The 22,504-nt window shown below is 40.7% G+C and overlaps 1 long non-coding RNA gene across 1 annotated transcript; it reads right to left on the bottom strand.

Annotated features, from left to right (window-relative positions):
- Positions 1–1,265: 1,265 nt before the first annotated feature.
- Positions 1,266–18,941, bottom strand: LOC120548695. Its single transcript, XR_005637253.1, has 3 exons — positions 18,696–18,941; positions 17,645–17,709; positions 1,266–1,791 (listed from the first exon to the last, which is right to left on the bottom strand). It is a non-coding gene; the product is annotated as an uncharacterized LOC120548695 (long non-coding RNA).
- Positions 18,942–22,504: the final 3,563 nt, after the last annotated feature.

Raw genomic sequence — 22,504 nt, 5'->3', positions numbered from 1 at the left:
TCTGCAGCCATAGGCTCACCGGATGTACAGTGCTGGGATAAAGCCTGACATGGGGAGGGACAGGCTGGATGTCCGAATTCTGCTATTTTTGCTATTTATTTTGCAAGTGCACCGTTGCTACATCCTTCCGACGCCCAGGAAGGTTGTGATTGGAAATACAAACAAGCCAAAATGTTTCTTACACCTATCCCAGAATAGATAAACAGTTTAGCCAGACCAATTCAGCTCTAACACAGCACTGTGGAGATTGGTTCTACCAATGCGAGACTAGTCAGACCCAGACTGCAGGTGTCAGATGTCAGGAGTCTGTTGTGCACCAGCATTGGCGACTAGCAGACTTATCAGAATGGTAAGTGTAGTTAGCATATTTGTTTATGTTGTTTTAAACTTTTTTAGCTTTGTTTTTTCAGGTTTCTTTTCCAGCTTTTGCATTTATGACAGCGATTGGCTCTTGAATCTGCGATGTACCATATCTAACTTGCCCGGGGTACATTTGAATCTCAGATTTTAACAGCAAAAACTCTAGGATAATGTAGAATGGTATAATGAGTGCTACACTGTGGAAAAAGTGAGAGAAAGAAAAGCTACGTACTGAATACAACATATTCATCTGGCATTAAAAATCTGACTTTATAGGATGTGGTTCATCACTACGTGGGTCTCACTTTCATAGGTCTGGCCATTTTTCCTATAAGTAATAATAACATTGCACTAACCAAAGTGATTGCTGAGATATGGGAATATGGCAACATTACCACAAGTACAACAGTTTAAGAAACTTACTGTAAGCAGTTAGATGATTAGACAGGTTACAAACAAGCCAACAATTTAGACAGATTAACTAAATCAATTTATTTGAATGTAAACTGTGATGGATGTTTACAGTTCGGGTTAAAATTCATCTTTGTTTATTCTTCCAAATCAGTTCAGAGGATTTTTTTACTGTAAAACCCATATGATTGTCTGGCTGCACATGTTTCTTGCCCTATTTGACCTCCTTTTTAGTGATGTTGCTATGTTTCCAGATCTCAGTAATTAATTAGGTGGAAAGATGGCCAAACCTACCAAAATAAGACACAATCCTAATCCTTTATGAGTTCGACTGATCATTGGATTAGATAGATAGATAGATAGATAGATAGATAGATAGATAGATAGATAGATAGACTTTATTTGTGTGCTACAGCAGCAAGGTATAAGGCACACAGCACCCATACAGAATATACAAAAAGTAATAAATAAAATAAAAATACAAGCTCAAAAAATATACCCATGAGGAATGAAAAGAATGCAATACAAATAGAGAATAAATATGTACAACCTACATACATAATATATATAAAAATATAAACTTAAACTTAAAAATCACTGTATCTTTACAACAATAACCAATTTCTGTGTCAAAGGAAAACATTCTTTTATAACAAGGGCTTCCCCTTAAACTGAACTCCCATGAACCTGGTCAGATAGTCTGGATTTAGGATGCCTACACATCATCTGCCTCACCACACACCCTGAGGCGTGACGGTTGATGAAACACAAGGAAGATATGCGTCACAGTGGCTGGACAGGGGAGATGAGTGTGATGCGTGCAGCGGATGACTCTTGCATTGGAAACCCCGTTCACTATGTAACAAGTCACGAAGGCATTTGTGTCTCTTTTTTCTCCCTGGAGCTGCAATGGGAGTCCTTTGAGCTGTGTGTCGGCAGCATCCCCATTGCATACATATATACTGTACATACACACACATGCACTGCTAGCCATCCTGAGGCGAACACGTCTCTGGTCTCCTGAGAAAAAGGGAGAGAGAGGGAAAAAAAAGAGAAAGAGTCAATGAGACAGGGATGTATGTGTGTGACTGTGAGTGAGCTGGCTGTGAGACATAATTACAGCAGATTAGTGAAGCCACACTGAGAACCTGAGTCGGAGCCGTCTGGACCCAGAGACAATGACCTCTGGGATAGAGGCTCTTACACGTCTTACACACACACACACAGAGCATGGAGAGCTCCTTGCGAAAAGGTGGAGTTAAGTGGAAAAAATACCAAGCATCTACTTGCTTATCCCCTGCTCGTAAATTCCAATCTGAGCTGCACGTTTTTTGGTCTGTAAGCAAGATCCGCGGTTCCTGAATCCCTAAGGTATCCAAATTTCTAACGTTAATACCATCAGTGAAGCAATGACAAGACATTAGGCCACTGTGATGAATCATCAAACAAAGGGCACACGTAGACACACATACTGCACACATCTTGAGTAAATGTGGGTTGACAGTTGCATTGCTTTACAGTTTTTTATAACTGCTTAAACATGTTTTCAAAACTGTCTTCTCTTTTCAAAACTCTACACACAATTCCCAAAACTGCACACACAAAATGCAAAATGCCTCACATCTCCTTTGAAATAAAACACTGCATTCAAAATGCCATAAACACATCTCAAAATTAAGCATTTGCATCAAATGGCAAACACTTTAGCATGAAATTACTGTTCTAACAGTAGCACAGTTGTTACAAATGCAATTCACAAGATTGTCAACTGGGCTCAGATCATCAAGTGAGAGATGTAGAATCTGTGTAGCAGTGGAAACAGATGCTATGTTTATGGCCCACTATTGAACCTTGGGGCCCACCACAAAAAAAGACCTAAACATTACCACAAGTAAAACAGTTTAAGAAACTTACTGTAAGCAGTTAGATGATTAGACAGGTTACAAACACAACCTTTACATATCTGCTTCTATCTACTCTCAGTTGGTTAACTGGAAGTAAAAAGAGACCCCTTTATAACATGAAGAAAGACATTTTTAGTAAAGATAAAGGATAACCAGCTGTAAAAGATACACTGAGAATAAGCAAAACGACATTGGTGTGCGCAGTGAAACGATATATAAGCACTCATATTGCAGATTCACTAGACAGTTCTGGGAAATTGACGTGTTGACGTGACAGAACAAAGAACTTCCCTTCTGTTTTCACTCACTTCTTTTTCTCCTCCTGTGAAAGACAAACAAAGAACACTGATTTTTTCTTTTCTTTCTACAGAATGCCTTTTTAATTTCCTCTTCAGTACTATGTGTGTGTGTGTGTGTGTGTGGGGGGGGGGGTGTTCTGGGCAGCACTCCAGTCTGTCATCTCAATCTGATCTCTATCACCCACGGCTGTCTGGCTGGGGTTATCTAGCCAGGGGACCACCCCTGCTGAAGGGAGGAGGAGTGCAACACAGGCACACCACTTGTCCTACCATTTTTACATTTTCTTCCCAACGTCCTCCTTTGCTTTTCCTCTTTCACTTGTCATTCATTAACACCTGCCACAATCTCCTCAGCTCTCACATGTTCTTCTGTCATTCACACTGTATTTATCCTCTCAAACTGACTCATATTTAATTCTTCTTCTTTTTGACCTCCTAATTCTTTCTCTCCATCACACTTAGTACACACACAGTACAAACATACAGTATGAAACCAGAAAGTTTAGTTATTAAAAGAACAGTTTGACATTTTGGGAACCACTTATTTGCCTTCTTGCTGAGAGTTAGATAAGAAGATCAATACCACTCTCTTATCTATATCTGTCTATAAAATATGAAAACACAGCCAGGAGATTCTTAGGCCACGTCCACACGTACCAAAACGATCTTTTTTTTACCCGTCTTCCCTGGATTCGTTTCAAGAATAGTTGCGTCCAAACGAATCCATTTGTAAATGACTCAACACGCTACTTCATATTCCAGGCCCATAGGCGGCACTGTTTCTGCTACAGAAATTCACCAAAAAACGGAGCAGAAAGAAGAAGAGCATACTTCCCATCATAACATGACTAGATTATAACGTTCTCTTAATACATCCATTGACTATAATAACTTTCACCACTGCTCCTATTTATAAAGGTCGCCGTAAGAAAACATGTCTTTGTTTACATTGTATAATGTGCTGTTGGATTGCTTTTTTATTTTGCATGATTGCAGCACGCTAACGTTAGCTAGCTCTAACATCAAACAAACATCAATGATCCATGAATGATGTCTTTTTGATAATCTATGCGTTTTTCTTGCAGTAGCCTTTCTACAATAAGCCGTGGTAAAAGTTACTATAATCCATTCAAGGAGTTGATAAGCAGACAGATTAGCTAGCTAGTTGATAAGTTGTCTACTTCCAGTTTATAAACAGATAGCCATAGCAGCTAACGTTAACGTTACTTTAGCGATGTTTGACGTTAGCTACATAACGTTAGCAATATATCTTGTGTAGAATCCAGAGAGAAGTGTCAGGGAGCAGAGACACAGTATTTAGATGAAGTGAGCTGGTTTGACCATGGAGATGGGATATGCTTGCTTAGCTTCACCGCAGTTGTGTGCGTCAGCGGCCGTGGGTAAGAGAGGGTGTAAAAGAGGGGTGTGGCGATGACATCGATACGGATTCGTATTCACCGTCCAAACGAAGCCAAAGGAGAGCCATTTTTGGATTTTTTCACCCTGAGACCAGGTTTCAAAAAAGTGCGTTTTCAGGCAGTGCGTTTACACGATTCGTTTGGACGGTCGGCCCAAACGATGCAAAACATGTGCGTTTGCACAAAAAAACGTTTCCATGTGGATGGCCCCTTAGCTTAACATGCTGGGAGCAGGGGGAAAGCTCATACAAAAAACGAAGAGTAAAAACATTAAGTTGTATTTACTGTAATGAGCTTTAGAAGTTCTGTTTTACCTTTGGACAGAGTTGGGCTAGCTGTTTCCCCCTGCATTTAGTCTTTATGTTAATCCAAGGTAACAGTCTCCTGGCATAGCTGATAGATATGAGAGTGGCTTCAATCTTCTTATCTAACTCTCGACAAGAAAGAGTATTTCCCAAAATGTCAAACTATTTCGTAGAAATCAAGAGAAACGTTAATATAAAACTTTTTTTTTTTTAGAAAAGAAGGTTGAACCTTTTCATTAAAGTCATACACTGTCACTGGTTATGCACGTCATGTCAGTTAAAATGTGAGTTTTGTATTCTGAACATAGAAAAGTAGATAGAAGAACTTCATTTTCCACCATATTCTGGCATATGCAGCACTCACACACACATTTCTTCTTTGGTTCCTGCACGTAGCATCAATCCTGAGCAGATTCTTCTCTCACAAACTGCTTTGTATCCATGTTGTAATGCTCAGTGTCCAGATAAAAAATAAAATTAAAGCTGCAAGCAGCGATGACGGGCCCTCGCTTCTTGCATCGGGGGGTACTGGCAGACGCAACATCACATGTAGACAACACATTCTAAGTTTCATGTAAATCGGAATAACTTTTGCCAAGATTCACCATTCATGTTTTAACAGCCACCTACAGGAAGTTGGTCCTCTGTAACTTGCGCATTGTGTTAGCTAGCAAAATTATTTTGATAACTTTTTGTTATGAGGGTCCACCTAGTCTATGTGTACATTTTTGTGCAGATGGGACTCACGCTCTAGGAGGAGTTAAAAAAAGCAAATTTGCTAATTAATTAAAAAAAATTAAAACAGCACCATCTAAAGGCCGATTGATGCCATATTTGGCACGCAGCCTCAATGGCACATGAGGAACAACTGTTCTAAGTTTTGTGTCCATCGGAATAGCCGTGTGCAAGATACAACCGTTCCTGTTTCCACACCCACCTACAGGAAGTTGGTTCTCTATAACTTGCGTATTGTTTTAGCTATCAAAATTCTTTTGATAATTCTTTGTCACGAGGGTCCTCCGAGTCTATATGCAAGTTTTCGTGCCGATCTGACTCACGCCCCAGGAGTAGTTAGACAGAGTAGGTTTCCCATATGTCAATATTTTGCTGATTAATAAAAAAAGAAAATTAAAACAGCACCATCTAAAGGCCGATTGCCGCCAAGTTTGGAACAGACGCTAAACTGGTCATGAGGAACAACCTTGTCAAGTTTCGGGGCAATCGGAATAATTGTTGCCAAGATAACACAACTTCCTCTTTAGACAGGAAGTGCTATAACTTGCGCAATTTTTAAATATCAAAATTCTTTGGATAACTTTTCGCCATGATGGTCAACAGATACTACCTGCAAAGATTCAAGAAGATTGAAATCACGGCCTAGGACGAGTTCGAAAGAATGTAAAACACCTGAAAAATGCATAATTAAAAATGGCCGCCTTCCGGTTGGGCGGAGGTAATGAAGGTAAATGGGAAATATGTCCACAATGTTTAGAGCAATATGGGTATTAAATCTGGTGAAGATCGGGGCAACAATCTCCAAGTTAAGACCTTCCACGCCTTAGGGGGCGCTATGGAGCCCGCTTACAGGTATGGGCCAAATCGCTGTACAGTCTCACAAAGCTCCTAGGTGTTTATTTGGGCACCAATTTTTAATGTGCCCAAGGGCTAAAACCAATTAGGGGCCGCTATAGAGCAACCATACCACAATATTCTGCACATGGCTGCAAAATTTTAAGAGTTTTCGTGCATCCTAAAGTCCTCAAACAAGTGTTCATAAAATCAAGATTTTTGCACGAAAACCAAGATTTCGGAAATTTTAGAATTTTGTAATTTTTTCTAACAATACCTCCATGGTGTTCAAGATGAGACCTATGTCCCCTCAAAAGTTGGTATATGAACTTATTACTTTTTTCAGAATTAAGGCGCACGTTAGGGGGCACTATGGAGCCCCCTGGCAACACCCAAGCCCAATCACTACAGAACTTTACAATTTTCACCAGTTGTGACGTGTGCTAATTTTTGTGAGTTTTCGTGCATACTAATCCCTTAAAAAATGCGACGAAGGACTCGGAAAAATAATAATCTGACGAAAAACAATAGGTTCCTTCGCACTTTCAGTGCAAGGCACCGTTGGGGCCTTGCGCTTTCGTGCTCGGGCCCTAACAATAAAGTCTGGACAACCCCACAGCCATTAGAATAAATTAAATCCTAGACCCCATAGCTAATGGAAAACTGCACAAACCAAAACACAGCCGACTCACATCGCAAGTGGCCCACCCTTTGTGTCAGTGTTGATGGTTCCTTCCTCACTTCCTTGCTGTGAGATAAGGAGTTGGTCTGACCCTTTGGGGGGGTGTGTGTCTTAATCAAAATCGCTCTGTGCAGAAACACAAGCAGAGTGAACAAATTAGACTTGGCAGAGACCAGGAAAGAGTTTATTAGGATTGGGATCTTGGAGGGCGTACAGGGATTTGGCTGCCTGCTTGTATACAAAGTAATCCATTTTAATTTCGCTACTCCATATTGTTTTGTCTGTTGTTGACTCTGGTGGGGCTGCCAACATTCAGGCATAGCATTCCCTCTCTTACTGTAATACAGTAAGGGAAGACAGAGAAGGGGGGAAAGAAAAATTGCTCTCCTTACAAGCAAATAGGTTGATTTTATCCTTTGGTTTTTCCGTATTTGCCTTTCTATACCTGCCTAATCTATTCTTCGTAGTTAACATCTAGCAAATGAAACCTTAATTCATACCAGGCTGCGATCCAAGATCAGATTTTAATCCTTTGATCATTAAATCTGCCAGCGAAAACTGAACTTGACAGTGTCAGTCAGATTTTTTTGCATGGTTAAGCAAGGTGTTTGCATTTGAGCTGTTCCAGATCCATTTCCCCTTTGGTAATGCTCGCTGCATATCGTAGTTAATTAACACATACAGCTAGACACACATAAGAAAAATGGCTGACATATACACACTTACACAGATGTGCCCACTGGCTTTCACATGCACAAACCCACACAAAACCCCCTAAGCCAGCCATGAATGCTTTCTCTGTAACAAAAAGTGCACATTAACACATCTTTAAAACCTGACATTTATCACTCTCCCTCTCTCGACTCCCCTTCTCAAAATTGTTTGCTATATTTGTGGTGCTGTTGGCTCCATTTGAATCCCCAGCTACTAATTAAGCATTTGTTTTGAATATTTCTCTTGATTTCTCTGGTCGTTACTTTTCCCACATTTGCATGTGAAGCACTGGCACGCCCAGCCATTAAAACTATCTCAGGGCTCTCAGGGGGGAGACAGACAACACATGAATAACACATGAGAAAGAGAAATGACAGATTATCAAAGCCACGTTCTTTAGAGGTTAAGAGGAGGAGCAACGTAATGAGAAATGTCTTGTTATTTAGAATACAAAGCACCATTCAAAAAACGTACAGCATAATCTCAGAGAACTCATGGGAAACGTACAAAGTTACATCAATGTGAACTCAATATAAATTCTATTCGAGGATGTGATTTTCTGATCGGACACACTGTGACTAATACAGAATTTCCAAAGGATGTGTTAAAGTAGGACACTAGCTGTGAGACTAAAGATATAGTTTTGTATAAATAAAACTCGTGACATGCTGCCAACTTTAGATTTCTACTCATCAGCGGAAGTCGTGTCCTCAGATCCAGCCTACAAGCACTCACTCACGCTGCAAACAGAACTACGGTGACGTATTCGCCCCACACGTCTGAGCAAACTACATACATCACCAGTGTGTGTGTGTGTGTGTGTGTGTGTGTGTGTGTGTGTGTGTGTGTGTGTGTGTGTATGGCTCCTGTGTTGCCTTGACAACATGCTGCCGTTTCTCTTTTGTTTGCCCTTGGAGCCGAGAGCGTACCCACACCAACGCAAGAGGACAAATCGGAACAGAGGGAGGATGGAGAATGACATCGTCCTGGGCTTTTCATCTCACCTCTCGAGTGAACGACACCCACGGCCCTCCCACCTGCTTTCACCTGTCAAGCAGTAAATGTAGGCTGATCATGCTGATACAACCGCAGGGAGGGAAGAGAAAAACGTGTCTCATCTTTGAGCTTTGTGTTCTCAGGAAGTGGTTGAACTGCTAAACTGTATGCAACATTAGGGTCCAGGTTTGGGACCAGATTTTGGGTAAAAAAAATAAAAAAAAAACGATACAAATTGCAGTTTTAGGGGTTGCCGGCCAGGAGCAGTAACTTCCTGAAGTCTCAGCTGTTTTCCTGGCAACCTTACAGTGATGACACGACCCGCTATAAAACTACCACTAGTCATTTGTACACTTTTTGGTTTTGTAAGGATTAAACAAACAAGCACATAATGTGTTAATTAGTGAACTTTAGAGGTGCTGGGAGGCCAATTATGTTACCTTTGTACTAGTCTATGTCCTTTGCGTTCCAATCCCGGGATTGCTCCGGTGCTGCAGGAAATTCCGCCGGATGCATATATTTTCAGTTTCCTTCCGCATTCTTTGTGTTGGAATTTTAAATCCGGTGGATTTATGAGGACTATTGTTGACTGCTCCTCAGATCTCTGTAGGGTAAATTGAGACAGCTAGCTAGACTATCTGTCCAATCAGAGTTTTCTCTCACACAACTATTTTGCAGTGGCTCTGGGTGTTTAGCACCGCCCATGACGATTCTGATTGGTTTAAAGAAATGCCAATAAACCAGAGCACGTTTTCCTCCCATCCCCCGAATGCTATGTGGAGTAGCCAGACTCTCCTTCAGCGTGCTTTGGAGAAGGGTCTGGCAAAGCGAGACAACCTTTGTACAGAGCCAGGCTAGCTGTTTCCTCCAGTTTCCAGTCTTTAAGCTAAGCTGACCAGCTGCTGGCACTAACATATTGACTGGACATATGTGATAGTGGTGTTGATCTTCTCAACTTACTCTTTCAAAGAAATCAAATAATGATATTCCACAAAATGTCAAACTATTGCTTTAAGATCCACAACCCCAAGAGGTCAGAGGTCATACAGAACAGTTACCACAAAGCTTTAATTGCTTTGCTGTTTTGAGGGTTGGGACATCTGGTTAAAGGGAAAAGAAAAGACAATGGAGCAGAGTTAGGCTGTGTTATCTGTCATTTGCAGAACCTGAATTTGAAACAACAAAACAAATCAAATCAATCTATTCCAACACAATCTTTAAAAGCTGATATAACATTAACTATTTCAAAAAAGACTGGGTATGACATGAAATACATTTGACTAATTATCCACATTAACATGAAAAATACACCTCAAAATAAATAAATAGCCAAAAAAGCACCATCAAAAGTATCATCAGTATATTAAAGTAACAGTGTTTTTATTTTGTTTCATTGTCCTGTAATGCCAGCAATACATTTAAAAGATCTTCTGCCATCAGAGACTAACTAACTGATGAAAATGTATATCCTGCCCTTCGTGCTGCTTTCCTCTCTATCCCACAATCTCCACCTTAAAGAGCAGCTGTGTTTGGCAGTAAACATCAGTTGGCTAGTAAGTGCAAACAGCTTAAGAGTGAGTCAGTGAAAATGACCTGAAACATCCATCCTCCACAACAACAGAAATGCTCTGAGTGTTTGGAATAGAAACAGAGCAGAACAGGTAACCGTGTCCCCAGTGGATACAGGATCTGTTCCTCGAGGCCTGGTATTTCTCTCTCTCCATCTCCCTTGTTTAGGGTGTGTGTAGGAAACTTCCCAGAGTACCAGACACTGTAGCCGTGACCCACCAATATCCTGTAAACCCCCCTCCCCCCTTAGACATCTTGTCAAACTACAGTGTGTGTGTGTGTGTGTGTGTGTGTGTGTGTGTGTGTGTGTGTGTGTGTGTGTGTGTGTGTGTGTGTGTGTGTGTGTGTGTGTGTGTGTGTGCAGTTTAATCAGGCAGGACATCATGACTGCCAAAACAATATCAGATGATTGGGGACCATGATGCCCCAGAGGCTTGTTGTCAAGGTTACGAGAGAAAAGAAATAACAACAAACATTTACTAAACTACACCACCACAAACAAATGACAGATCCAGGCTGTCAGAGCATTACAGGCCTTCTTTCAATAACCACATCTCATTTTCAGCCTAAACTGATAGACTCTGTGACAAAGTCTTGTTTGTTACATTTAAAGCATTTTGAAGTTGGACATATTTTCATTATTGATTAATCTGTCGATTATTTTCTCATTTAATTGATTAATTGTTTGGTCAATAAAATGTCACAAAATGTCTTCAATTGTCTTATTTTGTCAGACTAACTGTCCAAAACTGAAAGATATTCAGTTTACTATCATAGAAGACCAGAAAATATATAATTTTGAGAAGATGGAAGCACAGGATTTTGGCATATTTCATTAAAAATTACGTAAAAACTATTATTTAATTGTTCATTTATATTTAATTTTCTGTTGGCCACGTTTAGTCGACTAGTTGCAGCTCTAGTTGACATCACTGATCAAACCTGTAACTTCTCACTGTTACCACTCATCTTGACTCCTGACCACCTGACTCTAAAGTTTTGGTTTTACTGTGGAACTATGATCTCTGAGCGATCAGTGTTTAAACACAATGGGAGAAGGAGTGATCTACAGTAACAGTCAGAGAGACACTATTGTTTAGGTGTGATCTGTTGTTGCATATATAATATTTAAAAGCAGAAAGAAATCTGTTGATCTGGATGATCATCTGGAATATCTACCAAAGTGTTTGTTAAATGGCCCTCATAGTACACTTAAAACTTTGTCAGTTTAGAAGAAAAAAACAAAAACAAACATTTCGATCTCTTATTTTCTAGCTTTTACATATAGAGTAACCAACTCTGCTAAACTAAATGTTGACATTTCTGTAACTCTTTAGAGTGGATCATAGGTCTGACATTAATGACACAGTTTAAAAAACAAACAAAAAACACTGCCATCTGGACAGATGCAATTCTGTCCACTGGTCTGCATGTGAACAAAGAGGGGACCCTTTTACACCATAATCTGATGACCAAGCCATACATACAAGACGGGTTCGAGATTCTACCCTTGTAGATTGAAAACCACAATAACAGCATTAATATAAATACTACATTTCACACAAACTAACCAGAATAACTAGTATTTTTACTTTTTTCAATACATTGCTGGGTACTGCATCCCAAATAACTGGAAGTGATGTGCTGCCTGATGATGAGTAAAGCAGCAATTTTCAAGAACTACATATTATAGCATGTTATTGATGTGTCATTCAAAGGGCATTAATGTGACATTTTAAAACATATTTCAAGCTCTTGTGGCCGGGTTGGATCAGTGGGTAGAGCAGGCACACATATACTGAGAGGTTTATGCCTCGACGCAGATGTCCAGGGTTTGAATCTGACCTGTGATGATTTCCTGCATGTCTTTCCCCCTCTCTTTCCCCTTTCTCACCTAAGCTGTCTTATCAATTAAAGGCGGGACCCCCCCCCCAACCGCAAAAAAACCCACTAATTAACACTAATGCTAGACCAGCATCTCCTTTGCCAGTCATTGCTAAAATGTTGTTCTGTAGGTCAGTAGGTAATTTGGCCAAAATGCAACCACCCAGCTCATTACACCATTGAATGAATACATGAAAAGTGAGTCACTTTGGCTGCAAATGCAAAGTAGGGTACAGAGTTTGCAGGCTGACTGCAGAAGGCTGGAATGCAGGCCTGCTGTGGCTAGTTAGCCAGCCAGAGCTGAGCAGCATGCAGCACAGTAAATAAAGTGCTGTCTGTGCTGCTCTGTTACATGGTCTGTTCTGTTCTGGTCTCCAGGATAATCAGGACGAATGGAGAGCAGCTGTTTTTAGGGGGTGTAGGAAAGAGGAGGGGAAGAATGGGTGCTGGAGCATAATGGAGAAGGCAGAGTTTTTACATGGGGAAAAAAATGTGGATGAAATGAATGGGAAGGGAACATGCCCAAGGCTACTTGTCAAAAAAAAAAAAAAAAAAAGATCCGGCCTGATAAATAAGAGTGGGGTAGGAAATAAAAGTGCAGGTGTAAGATAAACGATATAGAATTAGCAGTCAGGCGAGATATTTTTTTTCACGACTTTTCCACTTTTAAGGGATTCTGTGGCATATGCAGGTGGAGGAGAGGCAACAGCATGTGACACAAAGGTCATCACGGCAACCCCTGAAGTCGTGAGCTGCAAGCTTTAGTCATTGGCAGCGCTCCCCTGAGATCCCCGAGTATGTGACTCATGCTACGGCAGCTGATGTGACGTACAGCACGAAACCTTAGGCTTTGATTCGTTGCCGGGGGGGTTTGAGGGTGGAAGGTGATAATGAGATTGTGTCTCACTCACTGCATTTTGTCTCATTCTTACTCTCTCGATCTATCTATCCTCCCTTCAAAGGCAATATCTTTGACCTTTTTTTAATGTCCCAGATCCCAAAGGCCCTTTCTCTCCCCTCTGCCCGTCACCAGTCTCTTTCATGCTCGTCCCCACACCCTTAATTTCCCTCACTATCTCAGCTTACAGATCTTCCCCTCGTGCTGCCTGTGTGACTGCTGTCCCGTACAGGGAGGGAAGGGACCGCAGAGAGGAGACTGAGGTAAGGAGAGAGGGAGAAAACAGAGTGGTGCAGAGGAGGGAGGGATGAGTTTCACAGACGTGCCACCAGGCTGTACACATTCCTCAAGGGCTGTGCATCCTGTTCTTTTCGTCCCCACCTCCACCAAGACTGCACGTACGCATGCCTCACACACTCAAACATACCCCCTCCTACTCCCACAATCGTGCCCACTCTTCCTCCAGCATACTCCCTATAGAACAGGAAATGGTGACTTTTTCTTTCTGTATTCCTTACTTTCTGTTTTCCCCAATGTTCATTATTATTTTCCTCTGCACACCGCCATACACCACCAGTATGTTTTTTCTGACAGACAGAACTGTTTTCCATTTCACCTACACATTGTGACATATTGTGAGTTTGCACTCTCCAGTCGTCCTGCTTGTCACCATCCTGCATTCCCTTTCCTCCCAGTAACCTATTATTGCATAATTTGGCCTCAGGGATCAACAGCAGACAGGGGCATGGGGAGAGACAAATAGAAAGAGAGACAAATGAAAGGAAGTAAGCAAAAAAGCAGCTAGGCAAACATTGGTTTAAAGGGGAACTATGCCGGTTTTTTTTTAACCTTGATTTACCTTAAGTGAACAGCTTCATAGTCAGTGGAATGGTTATATGACTTTTTTTCGAGTTGAATGGCGGTCATCTCACTTCCCCATAGCGCCTGTGAGCAGAAAAACCACCCTTGCCGGGCTCAGCGTCAGGAAGTATCGTGTGATATCAGGTCTCGCGATGTAATGAATTGCTTCACGGCACTGCACACATACGCCCATTCAGGAACCGGCTAACAAGGTAGCGATGGAGTTTTTCACACTATTGTCATGGCTGAGCCGGCAAAAGAGAAGCAGAAAGCATTGTCGGAGGAACAGAGAAAGAGGACACTGACCGAGCGAGGACTCAGACACAAGTAAACATAGGAGCTGCCAAATATCTATTCTGAAGCTGTAGGGGGAGCGCTATAGAGAAACCTGTGAGCAAAAAGCGAGAAAACAGTGAAGAAATGGCCAAAACTGCATAGCGCCCCTTTAATAGTGACTTACACCTGGCTAAAAATGGTTCCATTTGGATGACATTTTAACATTTACAGAAACGTTTAGTTATGTAAATTAATCAAGTTAAAAATGTTATTTAACATATATAGCATCATGCATGTTATATTAGGTTTGGTCAAGGGCTTTTGATGTGGAAAGTTAATGTGAAATGATTGTAAGCAGACAACCACACAGTGACATCCTTTTCACTTAAAAAAAAACATACATACTTCCACATGTGTTCACATTGTTTTAATTGAAATTTATATTTTCTATAATTTCTTACACTATATTATCTGGATTAATGAATAATAAAATCATCAAAATGGCCTCCAGCCTTCTACCAGTGATACGATCCCATTGATACATATAATCTTCACTAATAAATAAAACAACAAAGATACTGCTACTGTGAAGTGAGTTGATACTTTATAGGCTGCCATTGCCTTTGTATTCCATTTCTTTTAGATAAGACTTGCTTCATTTGGACCAGTACAACTTGACATAGACCCTGCTTCAAACCAAAGAAAGCTTTAAGGTATTGAGGAAACAGGAAGCTTCCCAAAGAGAGTCATGTGCAAGAGAGATGTTACTTGATGCTGAGTTTATATTTAAACCACACAGAGTTAACTCGTCATAAAATGTGCTGTTTAAATAAAATGTCCAGTGTAGACACAGTGGTTATTGCATAGAGCAGAGGAGATTCTGTTCGATTCGGCCACAAGAATAGGCTCTAACACATTTAGCCTCAATTGCAGACTTGGATGGATGAACAAGACATACAAGTTCATCTATCATGTCGGGAGCGGCCAGACACAATTTGAGTCCCAGCCCATTAAATTAAGAAACACTGCAGCACAGAGAGTGAAAATAGGATGGGTGCGCTGATTCATAGCCAGTTGTCATTTCGCAACTGCTAGGATGTAGTCACCCTACATTCTAATTGTTAAAGGTGTACTCATGTACACAGTAAATAAGGAGTGGATATGATTTATAATGTTCTGGGTGTGAGAGATGCAAAACCAAGTGCAAACTAGTGTTGCCCATGTATGAGTATCTGAGAAAGACTGAGTAACGATAAGATTTGCAAGACAGAGTATTTGTAAAAGCCTGTGTGTGCTCGAGCTATAATCCTTGAGGCCTTAGCGAGGTGTGCATACATTCAGTCTTTTCCTATTGCTTCCCATTAATTCCACCTGTATACACTGGGAATGAGCCCCTGCTGGCCCTCACCCTTCCTGCCTCCTCCCTCCTTCCACTCCTCCCTGACTCTAAATCCCCAGATGTAGGCTTACTAAACACCCAGACTGCTCTCTTCTGTTGCATGCTCTCTGCACACCGTGTTCTTAGCCACAGCTCCACACATTACAATTTGAATGGATAGGATGAGCATATTTATTCAAATCAACATTTGAATGGCCATTTCGCTGGAACACGTAAGACAGCTGCTGAACTTTTGATAATGTTGCCATGGGAATGAGCACTGGCACAGTGCACGTGCCTCAGAGAGCTGAGGTGTTGCCAGCTGTCCTGAACATTTGCATTGTGCATGCCTGTTTTTTTTCTCCTATCCAGGAGTGTACAGTATGTGTGGAGGGGCCAGACCTTCACACTGTGGAGATAGGTCTGGCTAAGCGAGACTAATTCCCCTTTAATGTTCACTTTAAACTAATTAATAATAATGCTGTTTTAGCAAACATAATTAAGCATAGTTGTTTGTTTTTATATTCAAAAAGATATAAATCTTCAAAGGTTTTCTGGTACCACCCAACCCAGAATACAACAAGATCAATTAGATATCCAATGCAACGATATAAAAAGAATCTGGAAGTAATAACCATCCATCATGTTCACTTCCTAAACTTATAAATCTATAAATATAGTCTAGAAACTGGCAGAAAGATTCACCCTACTGCTGCTTCTTTCGATGAAATAATGCTGGATAATATACTGTGTGTGTATATTCTAAAATGTATTCCATAACTTCTATCTTCCTGTGGAAAGAGGGTCTGGAGGTTCCACTTTAAATGGGGCGTGTGACAAAATTTCTTTTAAAATCAGCCTAGACAGTTCTAAGTAATGTCATTCAATAGATATAATCCAGCGAGCTCAAAACATATAATACCTGCTCATTGTATTAACCACCATGTAAAGCGGATGCTGATGCCTAATATGGTCATGCCCTAAAAGAAGACTAAGATTGAGATTTGAAATGTTATTACTGACATCACTAATTTTCCAATCCCTTTGAATCTCAGACCAGTCCAGCTGGTTTATGTCTCAGTGTTAAATAGACAACACAAAAATTTATGTTAGATTTATCTTGCAGATAAAAAGTGTAATAGTCATGCTATGAAAGTGATCTTGGTTTTCCAGTATGTCTGAGAGAAATATCACACCTTCCCTGTGAGAGAGATGTGGGGTGATTGATGGTGTTTTTTCCGCTGGTGACTAATAGATGAGTGGGCAGGTGTGTTCCTCCTACAACATTACAACCTTTTAAAGAACAAAGATATACAAAATTAACAAAAATTCATAGTGAAAACCAAAATGGAAGCCTCCAAGTGAATGAGAAAGGAGATTACATTGGGCACATGAACTGTTGAATAATTGATTTTAGACAAACAAGCTGTTCTCATGTCTGAGCCATGACTGACTGAGAGAGGGGATCATAATGTTTTAACATGTGCTTGTTAAGCCTCAGTTATTAAGGCAGGATCCACAGCACTGTGGCACAGCTAACCTTTTGAACTCGGCACTGACGAGCTCTGTTTGCATGCATGCATACATGCGCCTGCACGCACACACGCTCCATATGGCACAATTAACCTTTTGAACTCCAAACAGACACACAGTCAGGCGGATACACACATAAATGTGCATCCTTAGACTTCACACGCAACTTTGTGTGAGTACATAGAGGTGTTCTGATTTACTCCTTCATTAGGAAGCCATCTTTTCTGTCTTTCTTCCTTGAAAGGCCACATTATACAGGGTTTGACTGAGCAGAAGCCACCTGATTCTCACGCATTTGAGTACTTTGGTAGCGAGAAAAAGGAATGCTGTTTTCTTGAGAGTACCAACAACCTATTTTCTACACTTTTAATTGCCTCTTCTAAGTATACATTATCAGCATGCCAAACAGGATGCCTTTTGAGAATTCAGAGCCTTTCATTGTATATGTACATACATATGGGCTAAGTGAGTGAAACATCCGGGCAGAGTTGTAACAGAATCATCTTAGTTTTTCCTAATTCATGCCATCATTTGGATGCTTTACATTGAATATTTCAACATTTGCCACATTGTACAGCTTTACATACCTTTGACTTTCAAGGAACCCTCAGGTACACATCCAGAGGGCACATGCAAATTCAAACCATCACATCTAAAAGCACAGCAAAACACACATCACAATAAAACACACAGAAGTTACAGATTATGAACCATTAGGTTCTTCTTCTGAAATATGTTATAGATCAAAATGATATATCATTCAACCTGTTTTCCAATTGAATTTAAGTGCTGAATTGGGAATTAAATTCCTAATCCAGTGCACTGCTCAGCATTCATTTATCAAAACACGACACAAGATCGGAATTTGTATCATAGAAGCCTTATTCCATCCAAATCTAACATCCATCCATCATCCATGAGCTATAAAGGCTTATCCTTTGGCGGGTGGCTGAAGCTGATCCCATCTGACTGTTGTTACCAATTGCTTGTCTAAACTCTGTCTTTGGTAATGGAACAAAACAAGCAATCAGCTAATGTTGCAACATAACTATTTTATAGTTAGCTGTTGTTCAGGAAACCTAATGGCACACTGAAGCAGAATAAAGCTGGAATAATGTTAGTATGCTCCTTGTGCCCCTAAATGACTCCAAATGGTCCCAACAACATCAGATATAAATTCCTATTCAGCAAATGCATGTTTATAGTTCACCTTCCACACACAAAAAAAAGCTAGCACTGGTATTGTCAACTCTGCCTCCACATTCAGAGAATGGTCTTCTTGAGTAAAAGCATTCACTCACACACTGAAGCAAAATGTGGCAAAAACAGGCTTTGTACTTTGCCAGTTAAGAAGCGAGTTCTTTAGATAGGTCTTCATGTTTCTGTTTAAGCCAATTCTTGCCGAGACATTGTTCTGCTGACAGCAGAGATAGCTAAGCTTTTTTTTTTTTAAAGCTGTTTTAGGTTTTAATAGGATTATAACTAACAAAATATAAATATTTAGTTATATATATATATATATATATATATATATATATATATATATATATATATATATATATATATATATATATATATATATCAGTTCCACTTAATCCTTATACTGTATACTGTATTACAAGTCATTAGTGAACTTACCAGGACTGTAAACCTGGGCACCAAGAATCCTTCAGTAGGTTTAACGCTGCAGGATGTCCTCCACCCTCCAAGCTCCCTGAAGGTGCAGACCAGCACAAATATTCCCGCCTGTTCAGGCTCCTAATAGGCCTGTTCCCGAAGTCTCTTTGTCTCTCTGCCTCCTCCTCCTCATCTCCATCTCCTGTGCCCCCTCCCTGTCGGACTCAAGTCCTCTGAACCCCAATTAGATAAACAGGAGATGACAGCAGCACTGGTGGAGCACAGCCAGAGAGATAGATGATGATAAAAGAGAGAGAACGAGAGATAGAGTTGGGCACAGAGAAAGAGGGCCTAAATTTTGTAGCTGCTTAGATCAAGCACAATGACGGGCTAGTATTTTAAGTATGTTTTTGGTTTTGGTCACAGGTGGATTTTTTTTTTAACCTGCACGTGTTTGAGAGGGGAACTCACGAGAAGGAAATGTCAATAAAAATCAGGTGGTATCATTATGGTATCCACCTCAGGCCACATCTAGGCACAAGCACTGGTGTTCCCTGTTGTTTTTTTGTGGTTTCAGAACAATATGTAGTTTCATCAAAGGCTTTTAGGAAATTTCCATATTCTCTCTTCACAACAATAAGCTCAATTGGGGTAACACCGTCCCACCAAGTTTTATGAGAGATGACTGCTGAATATGTATCTGTTTGCAGTTATTTGTCAGGTTGCAACACCGGTTTAGAAATACAACTCACTGGCTGGAGGGAATTACCACTTCATACTGTACAGTTCTGTTTCCCAAATCTTTTACAGCATTAAGGGGAAGCAATAAAATGGCAGAGAGAAAAAAATTAGAAAACAAAAATAAGTGCTGGAGATAATTAGGAAACCAAAAAACCAAGGGTGCAGATACAGTAAAACGAGCCACTAAATGGTCAGAAATGTTTAGTAAGTCACAGGTTATGAACTCTCTCACGGACTTACCCACGACAGCGTGCATATGAACACGCACATAGGACTTCTTTCCGTGATCATGCAGAACGGTGCCTAAAGCTCAGCCTCAGGCAGAGCCTTAAAGGTCATGATCTCTATGCCGCTTTAGAAGGTCGCACAAAGTTCATGACACAAGCCTGACCATATTTGGCTGCTGGCTCTCTCAAAGGCTTAGAGCTGAAATTTGAAATGATAGAGATGGAGGGAGGGAAGTAAAAACAGTAACTGGAATTTTCATTGGTTGCAGCTGGGCATCGTTGGAGCAATATGGACCTGGGCTTAATGCAGGAAGTGTGTGTTTGTGTGTGTGTGTGTGTGTGTGTGTGTGTGTTTGTGCATACATATGTGCATGCACGTCAATGTGTTTATCTGTGCATGCGTGTGAGAGAAGAGGAACGAGGGTTAATACGGACCAAAGCTTAGACATTTCCAGATACATGTGTGAGTTTGAAAAATAAACACATGCTCTTGCGTGCGTGTCTGCATTCATGCCGGCATGTGTGTGAGTGACAGAGATATTGGAGCAATATGAAAAAGCTTAAGCCGGAAAAATGGGGCTGCAGTTTGTAACCTGTGTGTGTGTGTGTGTGTGTGTGCTTGGAGAGTTTGGGCTGAGCAGGCCAGAGCAGCACAGAGGAGCATTTAAAACTATAGAAAAAATCATATCAAATGAAAAAACGTACAGCACAACAGAGTAGGAAAAACGTTCTCAGGTTGGTTGCTTCATCTTCTGTGGAAAAACACATTCCAAATGAGACTTACTTACTCATACAAAGTGACATTTAAAATGTGATGCTTTTTATTGTTTAAAATACAGAATTTCGAAGTGAAATTCAGCCGTGCTGTTGGGCCCAGACGCTTCTAAACGAGTCACAGGGTAGCTGTGTTCCACAATGTACAGCAGATTAACAGAGGTAATGTTCTGCTGCTTTTCTTGGTAACAGCATAGCCAATAAGTAAAAATATCACTACAAGTCTATTACAACCCTTGAAAAATCAGCAAAGTCAATTTTGCACACACTCAATCATTGCAAAACTGCATGTTACAAATCAGTGTGGGAGTGTTTAAGCGTCTCATTTCTCGACAAAGAAACCACCCTTTTTACACACTGAATAATTTAGATGGGAAATTTAATATGCTTGATTCAAATTGATTTGTGTGTGTGTGTGTGTGTGTGTGGGGGGGGTGGGTTTGTAAGTGTAGGTGCACATTTGAACTTAATGTACAATGAGAACCAAATTAATTATAAATGCATCCAAAACGATTCTGAATCCGTTTTAGAAGCCTGGTCTCGTCAGAGACTTACTTTAGATGCTGCAAGACGTAAACACACACAAACACCCACACACCTTTCTGCAACCTCATCTTTCCTCTGTCCCTCTTCATTTTTTTTCTTCTTTTTTTTTTATCTCCTCCCCCGTACTTCCTTTGTCTCTCTTATCGCTCTCTCCTCTCATCCCCTCCATCCTCTCTTCACATCTTCTCCTGCTCCCCTCCTCCTCTTCTAACCCCAGCCAGCAGGTCTACAAAGTAGTGCTTTCTGTGTGCCAGCAGCAATTCCTGGAGGGCAGTCAGGCAAACAAACCCAGCCAGTCCCCGCTGCATGACTCACAGAGAGACAGACAGAGAGAGAGAGAGAGAGAGAGAGAGAGAGAGAGAGAGGTAAAATCATTAAGATGTGAGGGCAAAAGGATTTTAAGCTGCTAAGAGCTGATGAGCGGGGGCAGGTTGGAGAAGGACATTGAAAAAAAGTGGAAAGAGAACGAAAGGCTGTGAGAGAGATTAAGAGTGGGAAGCTATGTAAGAGAGAAAGCCTGAGAGATAGAGAGAGATGGGGGCAAATAGGGGGCAACCTGCACGATCTTGCATGCACACGAGAAGAGCAGACAGGCACGCAGCTCAGCGAGGAGGCACGAAGAGAGCAAAATAACTCCTCCTCCTCCATCTCTCTATCCCTCTCCACCCCCCACACTCCTGCCCCCCCTTCTCTCTATCTCCCCCGTTCCCCTCTCCTCTGCCAAAAAAGCGAAGCTCAGCACGATAGTCTTTTACACGACACAGTGACCCCAGGCTGAGCAGAGAGTGGGGCTGAGGGAGCAACCAAAGGGAGGCAAAACGGTGCACTTGCAATGAAAGAAAGAAAATGGGAGTAACAGAAAAATTTGCTGATGGATGAGTCCCACATTAGACTAATTTAGAAACTTACATATGGCTGTCAATCACTGTGATTGTCATTGTGGTTCAAATTATACTTTCCTTGTGAAAAGAATTTTTTTTTAGTTTTACTGCTTACAATTCTTGACACGAGGGGACACCGTTTTATTTTAGAAAGAAACAGGGCCCAAGCAAGGATTTAAGATAATTATAATTATGAGGTCATCAACACACACCCCACCCCTCTCAGATACTTTTGATCAGAAATCAGGAAGATTCTATTTTTATTATTTGGTTTTATCCATACTTCATTTGTTTTGTTAACTTTTAAATTATGCTTTTGGTTAATTTTATGAATTAGTTTGGTCTAAAAAGTAGTCAAATTTAAACATAGACTCTTATAATGCTGTAATGAGCTTAGAAAATAAACAACATGTGGACAATTGAAGGAAAACTTTGGGTTATGAGCTGGAATTATTTTTTCCAAGAGAACCAGCGGAGACTCCAGGAAGTAACTGTGTGGCCAAAAAATAGTCCCACACATAACCCCCCATAAAACCACAAATTGTTGTTTATACACTTTGGTTATTGCACAAATTAAACAAACGAGATATATAGATAGATATAGCAGATGGTGTTCCTTTTGGAGATAGTCGGGGTAGCCATTTCTTTCTTTTCTCTCTCT

The sequence above is a fragment of the Perca fluviatilis genome, chromosome 2 (assembly GCF_010015445.1).
Source record: "Perca fluviatilis chromosome 2, GENO_Pfluv_1.0, whole genome shotgun sequence".
NCBI classification, from domain to species: Eukaryota; Metazoa; Chordata; class Actinopteri; order Perciformes; family Percidae; genus Perca; species Perca fluviatilis.
This window is presented reverse-complemented; position numbering and strand designations above follow the sequence as displayed.